The 26,782-nt window shown below is 35.1% G+C and overlaps 1 protein-coding gene and 1 pseudogene across 5 annotated transcripts in view; both read right to left on the reverse strand.

The window, feature by feature from the left end:
- The window catches only part of LOC105508325, a 53,141-nt pseudogene extending 37,450 nt beyond the window's left edge, over positions 1 to 15,691 (reverse strand).
- Positions 1 to 26,782, reverse strand: part of RALYL (RALY RNA binding protein-like) — a 727,213-nt gene that overhangs the window by 264,089 nt on the left and 436,342 nt on the right. The gene's annotated exons all lie outside the window — the stretch shown is intronic.

The following is a 26,782-nucleotide window of genomic DNA, read 5'->3' on the forward strand; positions in this document are numbered from 1 at the left end:
AAAGTGTGTTTTAAAACTTTTCCCCCCTTTTCCCTAGTCTCAAAATGTTACCCTTAAACATACTGTGGAAACCTTCTCTTCTCCTCCTTAGTCTTAAGCTGTAGCCTTGAAATATACTTTATTTGAAACACCACATCCCTCTCTTTCTCACCATACACTCACTTACACCATGCACATTTATCTAACTGTATACTTTTAGTCATTATAAGCTTATTTGGAAGTCCCAGGTGCTAGCCTTAAAACAGACCACACCTAGAGACCCATCTGTAAGTTTCCAGAGATTACCTCAAGGCGGTTATGAGCAATCTGGCTATTGCTGAGATGATGCTAGCCTGCACTTCAGGAGGACCATGGGCTAGAAACAGTCATTGGAACAAGATATACAGACCTTGTACTCACTACCCTTCCCGCATGCCTCCCATTCCACGTTCCTCTTTTTAAACCCCCATCCCTAAAGTATGAAGTGGTTACTTTGGATGTGAATTTGGCTACTTCTCTATTATTAGTTTTAGTAAATAAATTCAGTTAGTTTTTATCATATCTCACTCTTGTTACCGGGCTCTGAAAGCAGCAAGTGGCCAGATCTGCGTTCGGTTACAATTCTGTTGACCCATATGGGGACTGCTGTGTGCTCTGGGGTCTCCAGCCTGCCGGTCTAATTTCTGTATGATAGGGCATAGGGATGCCTGTGAATGCCAGCTGCTCATGGCTGACCCCATGGCTAGAACATTAGGGAATTTCCCTGCTGCTGCCAAGATGCTTTTGTCTTGTGGATTCTCTTTCTCTTCCTGTTGCAGTGCCTGCTGCCTTCAACACTCCTCTGGTGCAAAGAAAGTGACCACTGGAGAGGTCAACAAACCTGGGACTGAGTTAGTTGGAATGCACCCAACTATCCTCTGCCTTTTTTAGGTTGTCACTGGGGCTCTTCTCTATTTAGACTCAACTGCTAGGGATACCATTTGAGGGTTTTATGCATTTGTATTTGTGGCACCCTTGGGGTTTTGCTTGGTTCAGACTCAGCTGGCGTTTTGGGGTCTGGGGGGCTGTTTAAAACTGAGGTGATACATTTGGGACTCTACCCAGCCCCTTACCTGGGGATTTTTTGGAGGTATGTCACTTGTTTGTATGTATGAGTGTGTGACCTTTGTGTGTGGGCCCTAATCTCTCTCTTTCCCCTCCTTCCAACTTCATCCTCCAGATTGTCTCATGAGCCACCTACAGCTTTATTCTTTAGGCCAAAAGCATCCTTAGCTCCCTGCAGCTGGAAATGGTTCACCTTAACTGGTGACTTGCAGAGATAAGAGGGATTCACCCCATACCATGGAGGTATGGGGTGCTGAGGGTCCCTCTGACAGGAGATAAAGTAGGATGGTGGGGGTTACTGACCCTGAACCTTGAGGTGGCTGGAAGGCTCACAAGCTTCTTCTCTTTCATCCTCTCTTCTGTAAAACCTGACCTCCTTTTTTCTCTCCATTCCTTTGTTTTTCTCTTTTCTTATTAAATCCAGGGAAACCAGCCCTGAAGGGGAAAAACAGCTTCCAACATCTTAGCCCCTGAGTTTGTCATCCTCTTTAAGGCTACAGCTGGTTACATATTATGACCCTTTTTGTGCCCATTTTGAACTGATAGACAAATTACAGCAAGAAAAATTCAGAGCTCAAATGGTGAATCTGCAACTAGAGAGTTAAGTGGAATCTTCTAAAGCTCTCTATCTTGTTATCTTTTCTTTCTACCTGTTTTAAATCTGCTGTTACTAAGTTGCTGGTGCTGAGATAAGACTCATTATTTATGGTCTATCAGAATGCAAACATTGGAAACATGTTTGAAACTGAAAAGGAAAAAAAAGGTAAAAGAGTGTTTTTCTTAAGTTTAAAAAACCCCAGAAATTTCCATAGAGGTTGCTTTACTAAAAATTTTGGTTCACAGCTTTCCTTGGATTACCTATCAGGGCAAACAAAGTTTAGCTATGTGAATAGGTTACAATTTTGTCAGAAAAATAACTTGTGGAGTCAGCTATCTTTTGTAAGTCAGTGAGTTTGTGGTGCTATTTCATGGCTAGAGTTCCAAGGTAAAAGCTATTGGATCTTTGTTTGTGCATGTATGTATATGTGCATTTAGATGTATTTATGTAATATACATGTATTATGTTCTGTGTCATATTTAGTATGCTACCAAATTGGTTCATGAGTAAATGAGTACTCATAAATTAAGTCCAAATGCTTTTCATTCACATGAATCTTTGATAAATAAAACTAGTTAGTAAATAAAAATATTACTAAATTTTAAAAAATGCCTTCAGAAGCATGGGCATAAATTTGTGTCTGGATAAATAAGTTTTACATTTGCCTTTGCTAAATGTTTAAGGTATCAACGTTTTGGCATAAAGGTTGTAAGACCTTGCCAAAAACAAAGTAATCTCTGTTTATATGATTTTTTTTTTTTTTACAAATAAGATTAATTTATGATTGCTGTTTCAATAAAAACTGCTGAATCTTCTGAGTTGTCGGCAAAATACACATGTGCTTAAGTTTCTTACTTAGGTATTCACCTAATGTTCAGACTTTAACAATGGTTAACAGGGAAATAACTTTAAAAAATGACTAGCTTTGTGTAATATGACACTTTTCAGAAGTAATCTAATCTAAACTGCTAAAAATGGAAAAATTGAGTATATATTAATAAGTGTACTTTTTGTATAATTTAAAACTTAAAATTATTTTGAATTAAATAATAAGTGCTCCTTGGATGTCTCTGTCATTCCCAATTAAGAAAATATCATGATGTAGGAAAACATGTTTCTAAAACTGTAGAATGGCTTAATCTATAAAATGCTAATATCTGACAAATAGTTCAGGATTTCTTACCCCCTAAGTTTTACTAAAATTGAAGGTTACTAAAATTCATAATTCTAGTTAATATATAATTCTGTTAGTTGTACACTTATGTTAAAAAGGAATAATTTGTATAATTTGGAGGTTATTTTAAAGTTATTTATTTAAAAAAGGTAAAAATAAACCAGTAAGCAGGGGACAGAGATATAAAGAAAGTTATGGATATAAAATATATTTTAAATAAAAAAGGTTATAAAGAAAAGATAATAATTTTATATGAAAAAAGAGCTTATATGATAAATGATAAATTCTTGTCCTAAAATAAAATTACTGGTTATTTAGAAAAGATGAAAATTTAATACAAGTCACAAAGTCCAAGCATGGTATAAACGGTCTATGTAAGCTATAATAAGGTTTGTGAAAGAAAAATTATAAAGGAGATTTTGATTTTTAATTTTATATCCGGTTTCTTTTGAAAACTTCTCAGAATCATACCTCAGAAGTTCAGTTTCTGTGGTGTCCCACCACTTTTAGCTTTTTCTCTCCTTGAGAACGCTTGAGATAACGCTCTCCTTCAGCTTTTTCATGAGCTTCTGTAAGTTTTTTCCTCCAGTTCTAACTATTGTTGAGGCCTGATGTGAAAACATTTTATCTTGAGGGTCTAGAAAAGGAATGTTTTCCTCCAGTATAAGTTGATTTTGTCATCTTGGCTTTTCTTGATATGTCTAAATTTTTCAATGTAATCAGAAAACTTCTTATGCAATCACTAAGAATAATATATCCCCTTGCTATACTCATAACCTTAACACACTCTTCCCACATCTGATTAAATTCATGTACTTTTTCATCAGATTTAATTTCCAAGTTATTTAAATGGGCTTCCCATAAGAAGCAGTCACATTGCAGGTTTTTCTTTGCCTTTCTGGTAACTTGCTTAAGAGACAACATTTTAGGTTTTATCAAAATAATTCCTATGCTGTCTTTATTAGGTTTCTAATTCCTTAAAAAACTGATATTTAAAATAATTAATGTTTTTACATCCATGTAATCTCCTGTATTGCCTTTAAAGTCTTTTGATTATTACTAGGGTTAAATGAGTAACTATTGTTTTACAATGACCTGTGGTTCTGTTGCAATGAAATATTTTGAGCCTTTTAATATCTTTGTCAAACATCTTGAAGAACAAATCCTACATTAAGTCTCTGATTTATAGCTGGGGCTTATGAAAGCTATACAAATTTATTCAGACCTTCCAAGTCAGGGATAGGCACACAGATGCCTAAACAGCTGAACAAAATATTTGTGTTTTGTATAGCTAATTTCTACAAGCCAAGATCATAGCAGCTAAATGCACACAATTTATAGATAAGTCAACTTTATGACCTTATTTTTTGGCTTCTGGATTTTGCCTATTATACTGATTAAAGGGTTTTAAGGATTAATGAGTGCCTTCCCACCTCCATGCCTGTCTTGCTTAGAACATTTAATTGGCTTTAATTCTTTTGACTCTAAGTTCCTTGGCCATAAGGGTCCCACCAAGGTGTATGACGGACCAGGGGCAGGTAGCACACCACCTCAGCATTGATGTGGGGCAAAATAGAAGGTTGGCCATCAGTACTGCCTCTGGTATACTTTGACAAAAAAGGGAGAACATAAACAAAAAATAAAATAATTCTAAGTCCCCCAGCAGACTGACTGGATCCCCCTTCTTGGCCAAAGGAAATCCCAGAGAAACCTAAAAAAGCAGTTCAGGCCATGACAGCAAGTGAAGACTCAGATAAGCTTCGCTGTACCTTTCCTCACTTGTTTTGATTTAGACACAACTGATCAGCATTAACATTAAAATGGAGATCATGAGGCTGACAGAAAAGGCTTGTTGTAACAAAACACAAAATTATGCACAGGACCTAAGATGATGCCAGGCATGGGTTAAGTCACATACTCCTACACTTAAAGAATAAAATATGTTCTAACTGCCATACAGTTTTTCTTTATCTCTAGCAGTCAATAAGCTGACTAATTGGCCCCCCCAGCCCCTTATTCCACAAGCAACTATGGCTTTAATTAAATAAAACATTAATTTTAGTAAGTTTCTCCTTAGAAAAGACCACCAGCCATTGGCTAGTTCTGCCCAGTTTACAGAAAGTGCACATTTGCATGCCTTTATGTCATAAAAAGACCTTTTGACTCATAAGGCCTAGTGTAATACATTAAATATTGAGTCTCCACCCCATCTCTCTGTGTGTGTATGTGTGTATATATATCTATATTTTTTTCTCACAATATAACCCAAGCTATGCATGCATTAGATACTCATATTTCTGTTATAGATGATCTTTCTCAAGACTCCATACCAACATGGTTTAGTTAACTTCTTAATACAGACAAGACTCTCATATACAATATAATTGGTATTCTGCTCATTGTTTACCTTGGTTGCTAAGGATTTTATTGCCATTGTACACTCTGCATAGGGTTGAGGACAGACTTTGTCAGAAGCTCTTAGTTCCCTGCACCATAATGCTCCAGCAAATTTCTGCTATAAATCTCCTATTTTGTTTCTAATTGAGCTTATTTGGATTTCTCTCTTTTTTTCTTAGTTAATCTTGTTAACAGTCTATCAATTTTATTTATTTATTCAAAGAACCAGCTTTTCGTTTCATTTATCTTTTGTATTTTTATTGTTTCGATTTGTTTAGTTCTGCTCTGATCTTGGTTATTTCTTTTCTTCTGCTGGGTTTGGGTTTGGTTTGTTTTTGTTTCTCTAGTTCCTTGAGGTGTGAGCTTAGATTGTCTATTTGTGCTCTTTCAGACTTTTTGATGTAAGTATTTAAGGCTATGAATTTTCTCTTAGCACCACATTTGCTGTGTCCCAGAAGTTTTGATTGGTTGTGCCACTTTTATCATTCAGTTCAAAGAATTTTTAAATTTCCATCTAGATTTCATTGTTGACCCAATTAACATTCAGGAGCAGGTTATTTAATTCCTATATATTTGCATGGTTTTGAAGGTTCTTTTGGTAGCTGATTTCCAAATTAATTTCACTATGGTCTGAAAGAGTACTTGTTATAATTTCAATTTTCCTAAATTTATTGAGAATTGTTTTGAGGCCTGTCATATGGTCTGTCTTGGAGAAAGTTTTGTGTGCTGATAAATAGAATGTATATTCTGCAGTTGTTGGGTAGAATGTTCTATAAATATCTGTTAAATCTATTTGTTCTAGCTTTTAAATGTACTTTCTCTGAAGCACCACATCCCTCTTTTTCTTATCATACACTCCCTTAAACCATGCACATTTATCTAACTGTATGCCTGTACTAATTATGAGCTTACTTAGAAGTAAGTAAGTTACCAGGGGGTAACTTTGAAACAGACAATGCATGGAGACCCAGCTGCAAAATTCCAGAGATTACCTCAAGGTGGTTAGTCAACAAACCAGCTATTGTTGAGATAATCCCAGTCCACGCTCCAGGAGGACCACAGCTAGAAATAGCCGCCAGAACAAGATATGCAGACCTTGTACTGAGTACCCTTCCCTCATGCGTACCATTCCAAATTCCCCCTTTAAAGCCCCTCTCTGCAGCCTAAACTTTGAAGTAATTACTTTAGATATAAATCTGGCCACTTCCCCGTTACTAATTTTGGTAAATAAAGTCACTTTCTTTCTACCATAACTTACTCTTGTTATTGGATTCTGCAAGCAGTCAGTGGTTGGACTTATGTTTGGTTATCCTTGCAGGCCTGATTGGGAGCACAGGAGAAAATGCATAAAAATCTTCTAGGAAATGTCACCTGACCTTGGATACATTTACTGCTGCTACTACTACTGTTACTACTGCTACTGCTGCTGCTGCTGCTGCTACTACTACTACTACTACTACTACTACTACTATTACTACTACTACTACTACTACTACTACTACTACTACTACTACCACCACTACTACTACTACTACTACTACTACTACTACTACTTCCTCTACTATGAACTGCAATAGTTTCAAATCTTAACTCCTCATCTCCTTAGATACCTGAAAATACAGGTTTGAAAGGGCAAAACTGTCCTAGAATAAACAAAACTTGAACTGATGAAGTCAACAGTTTTTGACTAGATAAAATGTCTGCAATATCAAATGAAACATATTTTGTCTCTCTCGCATGTTAGAATCACGGACTCACAGACTTTTGGAACATTAAGGATAAGAACCTAAATAGTATAATAACATTTTACCAAGTATCTACATAAGTATGTATATTTTCTGATAGGAAGGTAGTTTGATTAATTTTCTGTTATTAATTTTCAGATATGACACTGAGTCCAAGCTTCCATGGGTGAAAACTAGCCACAGCAGAAGAGTTGGAACATCAGCATAAATAGCTATTCCATTTGGGTGAAGGGATGAGAAATAAGCCATGAGGGACTTTTTCTGCAAGAAACATATGATATTGTTATTTTACCCATAAACAGATTTAAAGATGTGCTTTAATTATGGTATATAGTTTTTCCCTCCTCACATTTGAAAAATATGTATCAGCCCCAGCAAAAATTTTTATGACAATAGAAGGATTTTCTTCATCAAAAAGAAACCAGTCTAAAAGTAAGTGTGGAATAGCCCTGTTTGTCAATAAGATAAATGCTTGTAAAAGATCCAAGAATCTGTAGGTGGAAAAAAGCAGAGTAACATTTGGGTGATGATGAAAGGAAAAAGTGAAGTGTTATTCTTGTGGTAGTATACAACAGGCTGTCCAGCTAGATGGAGGACAGGGTGATGTTGTCCTAATATAGATCACTCAGCTGATAGTATCAAGATGTAACAAGGGGAGAGCTACTAATGGGGGTGTTTTTGGATACTTTTATTGTTATAAAAAATGTGTGTATTTCCTGACTTGTTCTGTGTACATTCTATCTCTCACAGGAAGAATTATTCTATCCTATGATACTAAAGCAACTTGCTTGTATTTACCAAACTACAGGGGAAAAGTATGTCTCTATTTTGAATTTATATCATCCAGAAAGGAATCACTGATAAGGGTGATGAATTCCACATTTTGGAGAGTAGATATAAGACATTTCAGAGCAAATACAAGAATAACGGTTCTAGACAGTGCTGTTAAAAAGAAAGGTGGCTTTTTGTAGACATGCACAAAATTAAATCCTGATAATATAATCAGAAAATTCTGATAAGAAACAAGCAGAGACTCTAAAGAAAATGTGTGGTAATAGAGGATTTTCAAATGAACTTTTTTTGGAAACTGACACTTTACATTATTGAAAGAAGTCACATAAACAAGAATGGGACAGAATGGAAGAACCAAAATACTGGTGTCTGACAGTCTTATGTTAGGATTAACCAGAAGTTCAAAAAGCCAAGGAGTTTTAATTATGTTCAGATTGAGAAAACCAAAGATACTGTAAGTTCACATATTGTGTTATAAAGCATGAAGTTAATGGTTGAAAATGAGAGTGCAGTTTGCTCATCTCTAGAACACAAAGCTAATAGGAAGAGGAGCTAACATTGATTGAATACTTACATTCCAGGCACCATGCTAAGAGCTGTGTGTTAAATAAGTTCTCTTCTAGAGCTATACTTTCAGTGTCATTTTATTATATCTCCTGTACCTAAAGAAAGAATTACCTCAAAATACTTTATATCCAAGGGCAAGATGACATAATTTTACTTCATATGAAAATGTCTGAAGAGTTTTATGATTTTTTTTTTTGTAAATCTCTCAATAGTATCTGTACCTATCAAAAAGCTGCATGTAATGTCAGTAGAACTGAAGTTGCTACAGTAAGAGAGCTGATTATTCTGTGGTGCTTGGAAACTATCTCCAAAAATGTTTTAAAGAGTTTTTTGTCCACATTATCATATTCCGATAAATTTATCCAGAAAACAAAAGGCCTGGAGACTTTGTCATTTAAAAAAATGGTTGAAAAACCTGGAAATGGCTCTTCTACAGAAGATAGTACTTAAAAGATATGACAGGTGTTATAAACAATTGGAAGGGATGTAAAGCAGAAGATAATCAGACTGATTTTACCTTTTTTTTCCAACATACTGTAACAATTAAATATTGTTTCACTTTTTGATGCCTCCATTTGGTTTTTATAGAACACCTTCTCTTAGAAATGTGAGAATAAAACAAAAAATATGTAAAGTACTTAGCCTGCTACTTAACGCATTGTAAATGTTCAATCAGTTATCCTCATTACCCTCAGCAATGAGGATGTTGGCTTTATAACAGCAGGAATAAAGAACAATTACTATCTTGCATACTTTTTTCACCACCATTATCTGGCAAACAGCAGGTTCTCCTGAACTACATGACTAGGTGTGGGCTTTTCAAGGTCAGAACTAGAATCCTGAGTGTAGTTTACAGGATTAAAGGCTTCAACTCAATAAATGCCATGGAACCAACCTAAAAGAAAATAGTAGTTTATCATTTTCCCACCATTTGATATCAATAGAATGAGTTCAAGAAAAATTGGAGTGGTTGTCAATTTAGTGTGTTGACCTCCTCCAATTCATTGAAGTTCTCTTTTCTCTCTGTGACACACTATACTGTGGCTTCTCTTCCATCTTTCCGACCAGCCCTTCCTCAGTCTTTTATTGATTTTTTCCCACTGTTTAAACTTTAATCCTGGAGAATTTCCTGACTTCTTAGCCCTTATTAATAAGTGTATTGAATATATAAATATAATAAGGGCTACTAAACCTTTATTAATAAATGTACTGAATACATGAGACTGTGTTATAAGCTATGGAGAATGTAAAATAGAGTACAGTAAATGTATTTTGGTGCCAGCAACTCACAGACCAATAGAACAAACATTTCATAATTAGCTTCAGAAGTTTAATAAAATGACAAGTACTGTAGGAATGGCAGAGTGACAGGTTTGTTTTAAACGTGTTTTCTAAAAAGCTTCATGGAAAATATAATGGTTCATCTGGGATTTCATAAATACAGAGCACAGGCCTTTGAAAGGCAGACACAAAGACAGGGGAAGAGTATTGTTAGCAGACAAAAGATACTGGTCAAAAGTAGGGAGGAAAGAAATAAAAGCATAAATGAAGAGATATGTTTAGGGACAACACATAAATCCATGTCACTAAAGCATGTTATAATGTGTACTCTTATTTAGATGTGGAGATCATGAATACAAAATGTAGTGATATGAATTCTAATCTAATCTAACAATATAAAAGTTAACACTGTCCGGCTGATGCTTAGTTTAATCTGTGATCTCTACAAGTACAGTTATGACATTTACTAAGTAACAAGGTATTTTGTTTGGCAGGAACTGTACTAAGTCATTTATATTCATTATATCATTTTATCATCAGTCAACCTTTCCGAAGGTACAAACCTGTAATTTCATGAAGTCAAGACCGAAGAAAAGTTAAGTATCTCATCCCAAGCCAAACAATTTTAAGTAGGACTGGATTGAAGTCTAAGTTTGGTTGATTGCGTAGACTTTGATGGATCTTTCTATGGTGGCAGAATGCCTCTGTCTTAATAGAAAAAACACGTGAGAGGCAGGCATACACATTTTTCCTAATTTAGAAGTGATATGACCCATACAGTTTGCATATATACAAAAACTAAGCTGTTTGGTCCTCATTTCCCAAATGCCATATGCAATTTAATCTTTAGTTAGTATTGACTCATAGCCTCTTTTACAATGTTTTGTTGTTATTGTTACCATTTTGTTGCTTTAAACACGTCGTCTGATTTGTTACTATTATCTCTCCAATTAAAAAGAAATAACATTTTACCAAAAGGAATTTATTTGTGAAACTACTCAGGACTTATTTTTTCTTAAAAGTTGCTGTACTTCAATTTACTATCAAATAAATACAAAAATGTTTTTTTATTGGAACAGCCTTTTTCTATTTTACATTGTGCAGCTAAAAAGTTTTTTAAAGTGGGGATGGGGGAAAAGAAGCAGGGGAGAGCCAGTTTCCACTTTATTTGCCTGATGTGATAAGTAGTTATCTCCTACTGTCCAAACTATCTGGTTGTTATCAGCCTGTAATCTCATCTAGCTATAAACTCTATTGCTGAACCAGGACATTCTGAAAAATACAAACATAGTATAACACTAGAAAAGTACATTAAATGGAGATTTACTAAAGACTCAGTCTCTAACAAACATTTTAATAAACTGCAGGCAATATTGAAAAAAAGCCCAATTCTATCAATTGTAGTAAAGAAATTAGTTTATGATAAATCTGTATCTATGGCTAAAGCCTCCAATTTTATGGCCAGCAAAAGTGCAGCCAATTGCAGTTAGTTGCTATCATAAACATTTGTGTGATAGATATTTAAATTGAATCTATTCCATTCTGAATGGAAACATGATACACATAGCATGAAGTCATTATAAAGTCACGTTGTCAAAATAGCATCATATTGAGTCCGTTACTTACTGAAGGCCATGGGGCTATGTGTAGTGGGAATTCAATGTTGCTGAAATGAAAACACTGTATATTCCTCTGGGAAAAGCTCTCCTTCATTTCTTATTCAAAATAATGTTGTTTGGAGATATTCATTAGGCTTTCTATAAAACTTGGTGGGGTACCTTACAAAATAGTAGAATTTAGCCCTGATCTCATCTAGAATAAATCAAGGTCACCACTGTACTGGAATATACTACAGTTCAGACAGAAAAATAAAGAAAAGTACACACACACACACACACACACATACACATACACACACACACGTTTGTATAAAGTCACAACCAAATATCTGAATTGACAACTGTTATTTTTTCTTAGGATATTACAAAGCAGGTTATTGTTCACCACCACTATCAAAGATACATATAAAATGGGACATGGTACAACACTGCTTTTATATCCAAATACTCAGAATTTCTAGAATGGACTTCTAATAATATCATCTGCCTTAAATATAGCAAATTTGTAGCTGGAAAAAAATTTCTTCCCATTTTAAAGATGGAAATAGAAGTCTAAGATATGTGCCTTAGTTCATTTGGGCTGCTACAGCAAAATACTATCAACTGGGTAGCTTATAAACAATAGAAATTTTATTTTATTTCAATTTTTTTTTTTTTTTTTTTTGAGACGGAGTCTCCCTCTGTGGCCCAGGCTGGAGTGCAGTGGCACAATCTCGGCTCACTGCAAGCTCCGCCTCCCGGGTTCACGCCATTCTCCTGCCTCAGCCTCCCGTGTAGATTTTATTTCTATTTTTTACAGTTCTGGAGCCTGGGAGGTCCAAGTCAAGCCACTGGCAGATTCTGTGTCTTATAAGGGCCTGCCTTCTTGTTCACAGAGGGCGTCTTCCAGCTGTCCTCTCACATGGTGGGATGGGAGAATGAGCTATTTTATAAGGACATTAACCCCTTTCAATAGGCCTCCAGCCTCATAACCTAATCACTCCCCAAAGGATGCACTTCCTAATATCATCATTTTAGGAGTTACAATTTCAACATATGAATTTGGCAGGGGGGTGGGGTGGAAACAAGCTTTTAGAGCATAACAATATGGAATTTGTTTAATAATATAAATGAGTAATGCCAATTTAGATTAGGAAATGTCTTCACCTTTAAGTAACAGTTGTTCAAATCACACAAATAATTTTGTGTACAATTTTTCCAGGACCATATGAGTCTGCAGAATATAAGTTCTAATGCCATCAAATATATCAAAAAGAAGGATGTTAGAGAAATTAATGAATAGTTTTTACTACTGACTTTCTCCCAAGACTCTGTTCCTGACCCTCTTTATTTCCAGTACTTTCAACTTCCTCTATCCTGAATTCTATACCTCAGTCTACATTTATGTACAGATCTTCCCATCCAAAAAAAAAAAAAAAAAGAACTGTCTTTTGGACCCTGTTTACATTCTGAAGCTACCATCTTGAAAACAGTGCTATCTTGAAAATTACGACAATTATACTAATATATTTGAGCAGTGTTACACAAGTTTCAAAAGATTTTCATATAATTGATCTTTCATCCCATGACAACCTTAAGCAATTTTGTTAGTATTTTTGCTTTTTAAATGAGAGTGACAGAGATTAATACTTCTTCAATTTCTAAACACTAAAAGATCAAGTCAGAACCCAAATATGAACACACAAAAAATAAACAATGATTTTTGGGCAGGGGTCACCTTAAAAGAACAACATGAACTAACCTAATACCATTTTCATACAGTCTGTATTTCTTTTCTTGGACAATAAGAGGGAGTTGTGAAAGTCAGACTTTGCTAAAATAGGCAAAGACCTTGCTGACATGCAGAAACATTATAAAGGCATTTATAAAATTTATCAACCTAGTGACACTATCAAAATATGAAATAGGGTTTGGGACTTGTTGGCAATCTCCTTATGATCACACTTTTCTTCCAGAATGTACCTAAAATTCCTAGAATTTTTACCTGATTTTAGTGTCAGTTTCACCCGCCTGTTGTTCATGCAATGCATGAACATTTATGTTTCAATCTGCTGATGCTCTACAAAGCTCCTTCATTTTTATAAAATCTAATTCGCAAGTTTTTCTTCTTGCATTCCAAGTGTATATTCTTTGGAAAATGCAGATGAATTGGTTAAATTATTTTGCTTTTTCTGATACTCTTCACATTTCTACTCTCCTTCACAGATGTTCGTGGAGTACCTACTCTCCCCAACAGCCATTGAGCTGGGCACCGGGAACACAGCCGTTACCACTGTCATTTAAGAGTTCTTAGTTTGGTAAAGTCAGCAAAAATATTTTGGTGTTTAGTTTTCTCAATATCAACTTCATTTACCAGTTTCTAGTTTAGTGAAGCCAACAGGACATTTGGGTCTTCAGTTTTCTCAACGTCCTAATTTAAAGATGAGCATTATTGAGGAGACACATGGAAGCAGCAGAGAAACTGCATCATCTTTCCCACTTATCCACCCAAAATTCCCTTTGAATCAATGCATATTCTAAGCAATCAAACTTACTCATCATACCTCCCTTTTTCTGCTTGAATATAGGGTTTCTTATTGTTGTTGTTTGAAGTGTTTGAAAGTTTGGTGGCCTCCCTGGCTATTTTCATGTACCTGTCCTGAATTATGACTCATCCCTCCACACTAGAAGGCCCCGGTAACACTAAGCATTCTTTGGAGAGCACACTAGGTAGCCAGGCTGTATTTAGGATGGCGTTCCTGTTCCTAATTAGTAAAACATTTGTAATGTCAAATATTCCATTTTCAGAGTCTTCTACTCATTCTGAATTCCATTTCCAATTAAGAGTCTACCTTTGTTTTGAATTTTATTTTTGTAATTTGCTGTGCTAATCTTAGCTGGAAAAAATTCTAAATCATATAGCCTGATTGTCCTAATCTTCCATTTGCTTAAATGATGTTTTCTCTTGGTAATCAGAATTAAGCTTGGAGTTTCAAGTCCTTATTTCTTTTCTTAGTTACTCAGAGTTAATGCTCTTTGAAAGGAAAATTAAGATGCTGCATGATCTTTAGCATGTCATTTAACATTTTTGGATGTCAGCATAGTCATTTATAAAATTTCTGGAGTAAAGATTCTTTTTAAAAAACCATATATCCTTTTGGTTTTTCATCCAAAAATGCATACTCATTGTAGAACAATTAGAAAACACACAAAAGGGGAAAATCACACATAATTCCACTTGAGAACCACTTTCAGTATTGTGGTGCATAACCTTTCAAGCTTTAGTCTATGAAATAGTGTGCGTATATACACACACAAATATATGCTCTATTGTATACTATTATACATATTACAAAGACTGTTCTGTCATATGAGCTGAGTTTACCCTGACCAATATATGTAAAATATCTTTACATCTCCACAGTATCATTTTCATTGTCTGCTTAGGTTTGCATTGTGTGGAATTTCCAGAATTTGTTTAATGAATATGCCATTATTGAGGATTGTTAAGTTTTATTCATTATTATTATAGAAGTATCACAATGAATATCATTATATATTTGTATTGCTCACTTATTTTCCTAGGATGAATGCCCAGAAGTAGTTTCTAAGTCTCAGAATATATGCATTTTGGAAGTATTTTTCCCACACTCTCACATTATTTCCAGCACAATATTGTAGTTCACTTTTATTTCAGTCCATTAAAGAAAAGTTTATTGAGCCCCTGCTATCTAGGTGAAGGAGATACTAAAGTTAACAAAATAGACAAAGGTTCCTGTCTTCTTGGAACATACATTCAATAAGGCAGGACAGTCAATAGTCAGATAAATAAATTACATAGTATATTAGAAGGTGATATGCACAACAGAGAAAAGCTAGGGAAGTCACCGAGAGGATTCAATTTCCATAACAGCCTAGATTTTCTGTAGCCACTTCCAGTGTATTATAATCCTGAGTCAAGGTTCTAGGTGTAATTAAATGCTGTGCTTTTTTGCTGAGTCAATCAGACATCCAGATAGTTGAGATGTCTATAATGGCAGCTGTATTTTGTATCTATGCCTATTAGGTTATCTGTTTCAAAAGATTATCCTCCACATTTTTCTTACTAGATAGACCATCTAAAATAAGATCTTTCGCCATTAATATTTTTGGTTTTTTACCATTAACAATTTTGGGTTTTAATAAACAAAAATTATTTTCCAAAATAACTTCCATCAATATTTCATCTAAGATCATAGATGCTCATGAAGACTGCTACTGTCATTCTTGCTAGGCCCCTCTATCCACCCTTCTTACTTGGTGTTTCCTTCAGCAGCACGCTACCTTGATGGTCCTCCCCATCAGTACTCTATCCTCCCATGTTTCTCAACAAAATGTTATGATTTTACTTACCTTTTTCCACGATGATTTCTTCAGACTTTAACCGCAACACAAGTTGATGTAAAAATATACTCATTTACTCTTTTGGTGAATATCAATTATCACCTACTCTGTAGGACTTAAATAATGTAGTAGGTAAAAGTAAGTTTGTCTACCTTCAAAGGAATTTATATTCTAACAAGGGAAATAGATAAGCCAATAAATGTTCACAAATAAAATAAATAAAATACACAATAATGTCTATTGGGGATCATAATGGGACAGAGAATGAGGAAGGCCTTTTTGAGGAAGTGTTACTAAATCTGAAACTTGAAAGATGAGGAAGAGCCAGGGAAACTAAGAACTAATTAAAATTAAGATGTGTGAATGCAGGAAGAAAATACTCATGGGCTGAGAAGTTGCATAAATATTGGTGACTATGGAATAATGAAAAGAGGGAAGAGTTACTTAAGAAAGAGGAGCAAAAAATACCAGCCAAACTGTATCAAGTTTAGTAGTTAGGATTTTACTCTGCATCTAATAGTAAGTCATTGAAAGGTATTACACAATAAGTAGCATTAGGTGTATTTATGTTTTTAAAGGATTACTTTGAGATTCCAGAGGATAGATTGTAAGAGGGCCAAAGAGAAAGACACTACAGCAATTAGGAGTCTAATATAATAGCCCAAATGGAAAATTTTAGAGTAGATCAACTGTTGACAATGGAAATAGACAAGAATTTAGTGGGGTACAATTTGAAATAGATTTGATAAGGTACACTGAAGGATTGAATTTAAATATGGGCATTAAAGAAGAGAGAGGAAACAGATGGGTGTGAGATTTCTCATTTGCACAGTGAGAGAATGGATGATCATATCATTCATTATGGTAGGAAAGTGGAAAACATCAATAATTCAATTGTATCTGTAAGACCTCAGCTCATAGAAGAGGTCTGAGCTAGAGAAATAAATCTGGTGTTTAACAGAATATAGAGACAGAAGTGAAGGAGACAGGGAAAAAGAAGCTGAGAAAGAGTGGCCAGAGATGCATGAAGAAATCTGGAACACAGTTCTGCAGGAAGAAAGAAATGCTGTATGTATTAGAGAGACCCTATGAGATAAAAACTGAAAATTGTCCATGAATTTGGAATCCTAGCCACTCCATAAGACCTCTGTCTGGAGAGCAGCGAAAGCACACTAGTTGACTATAAAATTAAGAATGACAGTATTTCCATTGAGGCTTCCTCCCAGTTACGCCTTAGCATGAAAATGTCATGTGGGATAGGGATTTCAGGTACCCAGATTCTGAACAAAGAACTGGAAAAGTATTGTGGTCTAAGAGAGAGAGATCATTCCAAAAGGACTGATCACCCTGTGAGAAAAAATAGGAGGGATTATTTGACCTGGGAGGACAAATGCTAAGTTGAAAACTTCAGAAGCCCTTTTTAGGTCGTTCAATCCAGCCCTGAAAGGTTAACAACCATATGTTTCTATTGTTGCAGTAATTTAAAAGCGTTGTAACATACCTTGGATAATAAATTGAAGATACATTGTTAAAGATCAAGAGTGTACCAGAGGCAGTATAAATGTGTAAGGTAATGGTATTATTTTTTTCTTTGTCTAGAATCTATCAGTTCTTTACATTTTCCTTGGAATAGGGGTTTAATTGATTGATCTTTCAGTGTCACACGAAATAAGGCTTGTGAAAGCACAGTAAACTGTAAGGTGCTCTACCAGTATCATTTGTTGCTACTTTCTTCTAAAACATTATTGATTAAAGGTTGAAGACTATTATTTACTAAAACTTGGCAGGATCATACACAAAATAGAATGTAGCTTGATAATATACTTGTGTACAGCCAATCACCTGTTTTAAATGAATTCCAAATTTGATTCAGACTTAATAAAGTTTCTCAAGTAGTTACATATTTATGCTTTTTCAGTGTTTCCAAACAATTTTTAAAATCAATGCTCCTGGATTAATTAATGCTTTCCAGCAATCTCAATTTTCATTTTAAATAACCTGAAGCTGGTTCTGAATACTCACCGAATGAATTGTTGTGTTCCTTGCCAAAGAGAACCTAAATTTTCAGATGAATATTCTGAAATTTTAAACGTCTTTTATTCCAGCTAGTGTTTGACTGGATTGATTTTCTTAAAAAACAAAATCAGTGTGAGGAAACGTGAAGAAATGACTCCATCGTGTGGTCAGAAACTAGTAACACAACAGAAGTAGAGAATGGGAAGTCTTTAGACAATCAGAATTTCACTAACAAATCATGCAGAGAGTAAAGCTTGGGCGGAATTCGCACAATGCAGGCGCACGAATGCCGCCGCCTCGTGGCGTAGCCTGGAATTCTCACAAGCAGCTCTATTTCAGTATGTTCAACTTAAACGTATTTTCTGCTCTTAAGTGTTCTCTAACTTAGTAAATTACAAAAGTTCAAAAGTCAAACTATAACACTGAGTGTTATCTCTTATCTACTTTTTATCATATCACATACTCATGTGTACAAATATCACATCCCGTTATTTTATTTCCTATTTATCATTTTCAGCATTTTTTTTTTTTTCTAACTCCACTATATTTTTGTCATATTTCACTTGGATAAGTGTCCTCTCTGAATTACCTTTTAGCATGTTTCTCTTTTGATCACTTCCCACTCCCTCCACATAACCACAATCACAATGACAACCACAGCGATATGTGACCTGACCATGATGCTCTTCTGTTTAACCCCATCAAGGGAGCCCTTCCACAATTGGCTAAGTTCCCAGCTCTAACAAAAATTCCTGCTGACATTCCTTATCATTCACCACTCTTCGTTTTATTCATTATATTCTGGTTATCCTGAGAGCCAGTATAGTGTAACACAATCTTTGAATTCAGACTTCCAGAGTTTTAAACCTTGGATTTGCTATACACTGTTGGAAGGTTGCTTAACCTCTTTGTGCCTCAGTTCCCTAAACTAATGAATTTAGGTAATTATGGTATCTACCTTACAGGATATCTATGAAGGTTAAAAGAATTATACACTTAGAAAAGTTAGCTGACAGTCAATGCTAATCAGAATTTAAAGGTACTGCGAGTACTATTCATATGAGCTTCTTGATACTTACCAAATATACTCCCTCTATAATGTTTGGTGCTTTACAGTGTTTTTGCTTCTTCTATTTCTGTTGTCTGGAAAGCTTTTGCCATACAGTATACTTTCCTAACTTCTCATCTACTAAAATTTAGCTCAGGAGACAAGTTCTTTACCAGTTCTTCTGCCCGAAGCTATTTTCCTATTGCATCCTATAATTACTGTATCATTTCATTTATTATAATACAATAAAACCATTTGTGCCCATCTTCCCAATTAGCCCCAGGCCATTAGGGTAGAGATTGTTTCATAAGGTAACAGTAATGTTCAATTAAGGACTGTGAAATTGAACCAAATTAAAATCAACTTCCTTGAAAGATAGTTTCATTACTTTCTTTTGAACAAACATAATTTTACATCTAAAATTCTTTTTCATATTTTGAAAAGGACACTATAACATGAACTTCTAAGAATATACTATAATGCTATTCAAATAAACTCCAGTTTCTTTGTACTCTGTGACTTTCAAATTATATATGAATGCATTTCTCTATATGTATAAAAAGACTACATGATGTCAATGATGTCAATATGACTTATGTTTACTTATGGGCACAGCAGTTTAGGAGAAATTTTGGGAAAAAAAAGACAAGAGCCCCTGAAGTTTACACTGAAACATCTGATAGGATTATTCTATGGAAAATGACTCTATTTTGTGTCACAATTCCATAAGGTAAGTCAAGAGGCAGTGGGCAAAAGATTTAAACCTAATACAAGTGTGATAGGCAGAATAATGTTCCCCAAAGACACCCAATCCCTGTAGACAGTGAATATGTAGTCTTACAATACAAAAGAGGCCTTTGCAGATGGGGTTAAAGTTGTGGACCTTGAGATGGGGAGAGATCCTGATTATCCAGAAGTGCTCAACCTAATCACATGCACCCTTTTTTTTTTTTTATCTTATAAAAATAATTTTTATTTATTTATTTATTTATTTATTTATTTATTTTTTATTATACTTTAAGTTCTAGGGTACATGTGCATAACGTGCAGGTTTGTTACATATGTATACTTGTGCAATGTTGGTGTGCTGCACCCATCAACTCGTCAGCACCCATCAATTCATCATTTATATCAGGTATAACTCCCCAATGCAATCCTTCCCCCCTCCCCATGATAAGCCCAGTGTGTGATGTTCCCCTTCCCGAGTCCAAGTGATCTCATTGTTCAGTTCCCACCTATGAGTGAGAACATGCGGTGTTTGGTTTTCTCTTCTTGTGATAGTTTGCTAAGAATGATGGTTTCCAGCTGCATCCATGTCCCTACAAAGGACGCAAACTCATCCTTTTTTATGGCTGCATAGTATTCCATGGTGTATATGTGCCACATTTTCTTAATCCAGTCTGTCACAGATGGACATTTGGGTTGATTCCAAGTCTTTGCTATTGTGAATAGTGCTGCAATAAACATACGTGTGCATGTGTCTTTGTAGTAGAATAATTTATAATCCTTTGGGTATATACCCAGTACATGCACCCTTAAAAGCAGAGATCCTTTTCCAAGTGCAGTCAGTCAGAGGAAGATATGACCATAACAGAAACACACAGAGAGATGTAATGGTGCTGGCATTGAAGATGAATAAAGGGGGCCATGAGCCAAAGAATGTGCATGGCCTTTAAAAATCAGAAAAGACAAGGAAAAGGATTCTTTCTTATAGCCTCCAAAAAGGAACACAGTCATACTGAAATTTTGACTTTAGGCCAGTAAAACCCACATTAGGCTTCTGACTGACAGAATTGTAGGATAACGCACTGGGGTTGTTGCTAGCAGCTCAGTTGTGGTAATTTGTTACAGCTGCAGTAGAGAACTGGTACAGTAAGGAAAGGTTTTCTAAAAGTTAGTGATGTCTAAACATGGAAAGGGCTGTCCTTGAAGAACGGAGCTGCTCGTTGCTGGATGGCCATATTCAAAATATCTGAGCACGATTCATCTGGCTCCTGAACAGAGAGGGATGTTGAATATGACAATCTCTAAAGACTAACAATAACCCAAAGTGAAAACGTCAACCCTTTTCTGTCAAGACTTGTTTTTTCAAGTGATTATTTCACACAGAAAATAGTACCAGTCGAAAGAGAAGTATCTCATCTCCCGCTATCAGACCTACCAACCTCATGTATCCAGGATGGTCAGACTTTCCACGTTCATGATGGGGCCACTGATCCCTTCCTGATGAAACAAATCCTTCTGCTTAGGCTTCGATTCCATGCTCTTTGATTCACTCAAAGGTTTTTTAAATTTTTTTTCCTCTCACTCTTTTTTTCCCCACAGCATATTTGTGATAGTCCCCATGATGTAAAGGGTAACTATTTGTACCAACATCCCTCCTCCTCATCAACTCCCACATGATTTTCCTGCTCCTGTTTAGAGAAAAACTTCTTCAAATTGCTGTTTGTAATCTTTCATTTCGCGTTCTCATCTCATACTCTCCCCTCAATGCACCGCAATTGACAACTTCCTCTCCCTACTTCTCTAAAATAATTATTTTCAAGGTCAGCTATCATCTCAACAGTAAGAGTATGTAAATTTAATTCTACTTACTGTTGGTAACTTACAGGACAGTAGGATGATGACCTAAGGGGTAAAATATTTTTTGGACCACTACTTTGGAGATTTATTAATTTCATAAACACAATTATTTTCAACACTATCCTTCTATGCATATCAAGATATGCCCTTTAAAGTGAAAGTGGGTAGTGATCATTATGTTATGCGATGAACTGGATCAAAATAATCTTTCATGCTTTTAGACTAATGTATCTAAAATTAATGTGTCATGAAAATATAACACATTAATTCTTTACCTAATGAAAAACTTGTGCCCACTGAACATTTAAACAATACAATAAAAGAACAAATCTAACAGCATGTCATAGCTGACAAGTGGAACTGAGCTCATCTTTGAAAATGGAATAAAACTTAGAAGTGTTTATTGCCACATTCAGGGACACATTTAATTTGTTAGAACTTAGCATTGAGAATTGTGTCTATTATAATCAGAACTGGCTTTCAGTCACAAGGATCTTGAATTTTAAGCATGTATGGTATGCACAATGCCTTAAGAGAGTCACTGAAAATGTTACATGGCTATCTCAAAAAGGTGCAGTCTTTAATTCGTTACAACCAAACTTCACATCATATAATAATAAATACATTTACTTTTTTTTCCATGTAGATAACAACGACTTGGTGTATACACATCAATTCATATATCTTGAGACACAGATAGGTCTACTTTTCAAATTAAACAGTACTGTTGTCTCCTTTATTTCCCATTATTTTCTATGTGGGCTTTCCATAATCCACAGGACTTTATGAAAGCAGAGTCCTTACCACACTGATGCCAGGCGACTTCAATCTCTTCCATATGACAGTAAGGAAATTAAACAAAAATCAGTCTTATGGCCTCTGAGAGAGACTTCTCTAGAACAATTATATGTATCAATGCCCCTCTAGTCTGTTGAGCACTGTCCTGATCCCTGGACACACTAACCCTGAGGACATCCCTCTGTTCCCTACATTTGTTGCTGCTGTTTTTCTAGGAAATGATGCCACTCTCTGTAAAATCTGCTCAAAATTTAGTGGCTCAGATAAGGTTCCAAAATTTTTAAATGCTTAAAACATAGCCTGGCCCAGTAAACAATGCTCATGTCTGAGGCTGAATTCTGAGCTCAAAGAAAATGACAGTGTAGATTTCTTTAACATTACCCATAAAGCAAACACTTTTATATCTTCCTAGAATAAATTTTGAACGAGCCCTTCATGCTGAAATATACTTTGGGATGAGACTTTCCCTTAACTCTCTACCAGGTTATTACCACATATGACCCCTTTTTCTTTGTGGCATCAAACTCATCTTTCCTCTCATTCATGCAGTGGTAAAGCTCAAATTTTCACTCACTACTATGTTTGTCTTGAATTGTTTCCTTCTCAATTCTATAACTGATACAGTAGCAACTCATTGTAACTTCTGGTTAATTCCATGCATTTAAAGTTTTAACTGAAACATTTAAGTCAAATTATTGGTAATATCCATTATGCAGATGTAACCTCATAATTAATAATTATGCAGATGTAACCTTGTAATTAGCAAATGCTAAAAAAGCCTTACCAAAGAGTCATAGTAAATTGGTTTCACAGAAAAAGAGCTTGAAAATAATGGCTACATTAGAACTGCAAAGGACTAGAAATCCACATAGGCTAGAGTTGACATTATACATATTCATAAGAATCATGCCTTTGAGAATCTGTCTGAATTTAGAACCCATCTTTTCCAATCTATTCTCTCTTTAAATCCTACAAGGCTACAGCTAACCAGTCTACATTAGAATAGCAAACCTTGAAGTAAATTAGAAAAAGGCTTTTAAGCAGAGAGATTGTTTTTACGAAGTTTACTTTTTATGAAGTTCATGTACTGTACGAAAGTTCTATAGTCAGGCTCTCCTAGAACCTACTGACTTATATTTGTAGTACACTGTTTAAACTGATTAATCAAATTTAACTCTGCGATAACCTTTATTGAGAGTTTAAGCCGGTGTCATTCTTTTCTGGAATAAGATGGTATATAAATACATACTGACATTGATAGTCTATTATATGCAGGTGCTCACGCTAAGCATAGGACATTCTGTTTTGTTTTGTTTTGTTTTTTAATATATTTAACATGAAGCAGGAAAGAGGACTCTTTAAAGCTGATACAACTGGGAAATAAGAGCTCACAGGAGAGAGAGAATCTCTAACAGTCCTCTGGGACTAGCTAAATTAGGTAAAGTAAACTCAGTTTAATAAAGGAGTAGAGCAAAAGAGTAACAATTCACTTTAGAAATATTTCCATAAAAAAACTACAAAGTATCTTAAAGTGCAACTTTATGGAAAAGTGCTGCTTAAAAAAGCACACATATTGATTATATGGTTTTGAAATACCTATTAGTTGTCAGGCACTGTGACCAAGACTGAACATATGATAACACATAAGGAAATAAGTGGTTTCTGCCTCTAAAGCCTCATTTTACAGTAATATATGCCATCATTCCTCAAGGGCAGGTATCAGGAAGATGTTTTATTGAGGTCGTAAAATGCCATGTACAGTGACTGGACTGAATCCTCCTGGATAATTCTGGGGAAACTGTTCTGTGGGTTCAAATCTACCAACATATTTTATAAGATTTTAGACAATATGAAAATACATAAATGTTTCTAAACAAAGAAAATGGGGGAAAAAAAAAAAAGGAAAGAAGGGACGAATAATCTGACTGTAGTCTTAGCTCTTTCCACAGCAGCAGATCCTGACTTTACAGCCCTCTGTAGACCCCACCTGTTGAACTAGTAGTTTGGTGCAAAGGTAATTGTGGTTTTTGCCATTAAAAATAAGGCAAAAACTGCAAGTACATTTGTACCAACTTAATAATTCACTTACAAATTTCTTTCCAGCCTTAAACACCTGAGAATCTATACACTATTCCACAGGTAAGTTAAACAGCCTATTACTGAGGGAGATTGAAGGGCTGGAGGCACAGTCATTCTGGAGAAATAGGGAAGATGTAACCTAAAGTTTAGTGACCACTCTTCCTTGAAGGAGATGCATCTTTTATGTGTTCTTCTCGATTCTGAAAAGCAACCTCAAGTCAGGAAAGATCTATGTTGCCAACTGGCCTTCGTGATTTCATTCCTATAATACTAGCTCAGAATTTGAGTGTAGGGAGAACTTTTAGTCTGTTCTTACAAGACTACTTCCAACACCAACAACAATACCTAACTCCGAGAGTAATACTGATACTGGTACTTATATTAATAACAACAGCAACAGCTAAGGCTTAACTGAGTTCTTACTATATGCCAGGCACAATGTGCTTCAACTAATTATCTTTGAAAATTGATCCTAACAAACACTAATCTTTACAGCAATTCAATGTTGTAGGTACTATTAGTGGATCCCATTTTACAGATGAGGACGCAGAGGCATACCAATTTAGTTAATCTGTAAAAGTTTATAAATTGTGGAGATGAAATTTGGAAGAGAAGACTCCTTGACTCAAGATTCTATACTTTTTAGAACAAAGAGAGAAGGTGGCTGGTAGGCTACAAGTTCTGTAGCTGTTGAAATAGGAATGGCAAGATTTGTATATTACATATATAAATCTGAAGAAAATTGTTTAAAGGAAAAACTGCAGATTTCTGACTTTAAGAAATAATTGTGCATGAATTAGGAAAATATTTGAGAGACTAAACAACCTATAATGATATTAATGTTTTAGCTATGTTTTTGGGCATTGTAATTTTTCAAAAGGCCTTTTTCCCCCTGTACATTATTGTATGGGATCAACAGGATTCTGTAAGTGATAAAAATGCATATTACCTATTAAATCTACATTGAATTTCTGCCTACTGCAGTTAATGTGTGATTTTGGATAACTTATTTCACCATTCTGTGTCTAAATTTTGTCATCTAAAATGAGGACAGTAATAGCAGTTCCTTCCTAAGGTTGCTAAGAGGATGTAGTTAGTTACCACATGTGAGGTACCTGTGTCAGTGTCTTGCACATGTCAAACATCCCGTGGATTCTATGGTTATCATTATTATTAAGAGTCAGGATCATGTCACATGAGCTTTCTGCCCAAATTTTGTGATTATGTTTCATACCAATTATTTTGTGAAAGAACACAGTAAAAAGATCAAGGATGTTTATTCTTCTAAAGTATATCTTTTATATTTTTCCTATATTTCCAACTGAGTTTACTGTGTTAAACTTGATTCTTAAATGATTCATTTTTAGTTCTTATGCAAATTGAGGCTTTAGGGTTTCAGATAGTAATTCTGTAAGACAAGCATAACTCTGCCTACCTTAAATCTTTTATATTGAAGTTGTATGTTTACCTAGATATTTTATTTTTTCCAGTATTTGATTAACTTCTTTACCTAAAGCAACTCATAAACCCATAATCTTTTCAAGAGCTTCTGCAATCCATGAACTTGGATCACAAAACACACTTTGCAACCACCTTCAAAGGGAAGAGTGAATATAATCCATTTTGCACAGTAAATTTTACTACCAAAACTAAAGTGGTATTTACTGGAAAATACAAGCAATTTACATGCAGTGGTGATTTTTTTTCTTTGTGCAGTGTCACTATGGATTCATAAACATGCATTTAAAAATAACATTAGCAATGCTGTTCTAAGTGTATTGAACTTGGTTTTGTTACTCTTTTTATACCTAGTTTATTCAGAGGACATTTAAATGATATTTGTAATTTTCCATTTTGCACCAACCTACACAAAGTAATTCTCCCAAATAGCACAGAGTTATATAAAATTCAAATTATTTTTGTAGTAATTAAAGGAAAAGAAAGTTACATATCTCAAATAAAAGAACTGTATTATCTCCAGAAAGGAATATTGAAGACTGTTTATTTTTAGAGTCCTTGCACATCTCTCTTCTGGAGTAGAGGAACAGGTTGGATTGCTTTTCTTTTGCATAGTCACTTCCTCAAGCTTTATAAGATTCATTAGTGGTCTTGTCCTGGCTCATAGATAAATACGGTATATACTAGCAACAATGCCTACAAAAGGGGGACTTTGTCACAGGGAAAGTGTTACAACTTAAGTATGCTCTCCTGCCTTTACTATGCTCTCGTGATGTGAGATGTGATTTTATGACATTTATCATTTCTGGTAACTGATATTGCTAGGTATTCATGACTTGGGTAATACACAGACAACCACATGGGCCACTTTTAATGCTGTGTTTTTAACAAATAGCATTTTTTAAGTTTTACAAATGACACCAGAGCCAGAAGTTATGAAGAATAATAAGTAAATCTCACTACTGGAAACACACAAAGCCCCCAAATCCCAAAATATAAATCTTCTACATAGCAAACAAGTCAAACCACAATCTAAGAGAAAAAGGTTAGTATATGTTAGAAAATAGGCTAATACCATTACTATGAAAAGAGCATGGCCGGGTGCGGTGGCTCAAGCCTGTAATCCCAGCACTTTGGGAGGCCGAGACGGGCGGATTACGAGGTCAGGAGATCGAGACCATC

The sequence above is a fragment of the Colobus angolensis genome, unplaced genomic scaffold, assembly GCF_000951035.1.
Source record: "Colobus angolensis palliatus isolate OR3802 unplaced genomic scaffold, Cang.pa_1.0 Scaffold16, whole genome shotgun sequence".
Lineage (NCBI taxonomy): Eukaryota > Metazoa > Chordata > Mammalia > Primates > Cercopithecidae > Colobus > Colobus angolensis.